This window comes from Chionomys nivalis, chromosome 13, assembly GCF_950005125.1.
Source record: "Chionomys nivalis chromosome 13, mChiNiv1.1, whole genome shotgun sequence".
Taxonomy (NCBI): domain Eukaryota; kingdom Metazoa; phylum Chordata; class Mammalia; order Rodentia; family Cricetidae; genus Chionomys; species Chionomys nivalis.
The window spans coordinates 60,697,736-60,699,688 of record NC_080098.1 but is presented as its reverse complement, the minus strand read 5'-3'; the positions used below and the strand labels follow the sequence as shown (position 1 = coordinate 60,699,688).

Here is a 1,953-nt window from a genome sequence, read left to right as displayed (position 1 = left end):
CATTGCACACATTTCAATGTTTGGAACTCTGAGTAATTTTTTTTAAGAATATAAATGTTTAAGAATATTTAGAAAAGAATTAGCATATTTAATTAACCCTAAGACATTGTCTATGTGACATCATTATTTATGTCTTGTGGAGACAAACATGCTGCCAGTTGGGACAGAGTTCTTTTTATATCACTTGGGTTTTCATTTCACAGTTACTGAGATAGCTTTTAAAGATAGTTTTAGGAAAGATATTATTTTATATGGCTTACACATGCATATAAAAAAGTAAGCAAATCGCCCGGTGGTGGTGGTACATGCCTTTAATCCCAGCACTTGGGAGGCAGAGGCAGGTGGATCGCCGTGAGTTCGAGGCCAGCCTAATCTACAAGAGCTAGTTCCAGGACAGGCACCAAAAACTACAGAGAAGCATCTCAAAAATAAAAAAAAATAATAAAAAAAAAAAAAAACAGAACCAAATCAAAGCTCTTTCTGTTGACTGGGTTTTCGGTCCTGCCCAGTTCCCACAGTCATTAAGTTCCAAAGAAACCACACAGAGGTCTACATTAATCATAAACTGATTGTTCCATTAGCTCAGGCTTCTTATTAACTCTTATAACTTACATTAGCCCATTATTCTTATCTATGTTAACCACATGACTCAGTACCTTTTTCAGTGGCATAGTCACATCTTACTTCTTCTGTGTCTAGACAGGACTGCAGAGGAAGGGGCTTCCTTCTTCCCAGAATTCTCCTGTTTTCATTGACAGGCCTCTACTTCCTGTCTGGTTGTTCCGCATATACTTCCTGCTTGGCTACTGGCCAATCAACGTTTATTTAAAATATAACTGACAGAATATAGACCACTGTCCCACATCATCTTTCATACTGAGAATCTAAATTTTTTAGGACTTTTTGCATTGATAGTCATTAATTTCCATGCTTTTAAATCAAGAATGACCCAGCCTTCGTGGGTGAGTGCTTACCCAACATACACGAAGCCCTAGGTTTGATTTCCATCATTGTGTAAAGTCAGCTGTGTGGAGCATGCTTATAATTCCAGCCCCCAGGAGGTGGGGGCAAAAATGGTCAAGAATGCAAGGTTATTCTTGGCTATATCACAAGTTCAAGTGCAGCCTAGGATACATGAGGCCCTAATTTAGAAAGAGAATGTAATCAAGAGAGCTTCTAAAAAAAAATGTCCCGCGGCTTGCTTAGGCAGCACACAAACTAAAATTGGAGCTACAGAAAAATTAGCATGGCCCCTGAACACAGAGAACATGCAAATTCATGAGACACTCCATATTTTTTTCCGAAAATAAAGTTGGCTTTGCCCATTTCTTATTTAAAAAATAAAAATAAACTTGATGTAAACTACAACATTCCAGCAGCTGGAAAGATGGCTCAGCAGGTAAGAGCACTTAATGTTCTTCCAGAGGATCGGGTTCAACACCCAGAACCTACATGGGACTCACAGTTGTCTGGAACCCCAGTCCCAGGCGCTCTCCACACCCTCTCTGACCTCTGAGGGCACTGCATACATGGGTACATAGACATACATGCAGGCAAAACAGCCATACATATTAAGTTAAATTGAAAGAATATTGTACTCTTGTCTCTGAAATATTAAGTACGGGCTAGCACGGGTCTTCTGCCTCACAGTCTGACACAGCAGATGGAGGGAGAAGAACCCTGTCTACTATTGTAAGGGGTTTATAAAGACAAAGGCCACAAAGCAATCACAAGGTTACAGTCTCAAAATACAAAATTCCTTATCCTATATCACAATCGGCTAACGGTGAGGTAAAGATCAGCTGTTAGTTCCTGATAGGCTTCTAGTATCTAAAGGGGATAGCAACAGCCACCCTGGTTACGTCCTCCAGACATCTGCCGCCACTCTGCTAACACAGGGTCTGCCTGGAGACTTATCTGATTGGTCCATTGTTACTCAACCGATAGGGGAAG

The 1,953-nt window shown here is 40.5% G+C and overlaps 1 pseudogene; it reads left to right on the top strand.

The window, feature by feature from the left end:
* The first annotated feature begins 1,198 nt into the window (after positions 1 to 1,198).
* On the top strand, positions 1,199 to 1,298 carry LOC130886310 (U6 spliceosomal RNA; annotated as a pseudogene).
* The last annotated feature ends 655 nt before the right edge of the window (positions 1,299 to 1,953 follow it).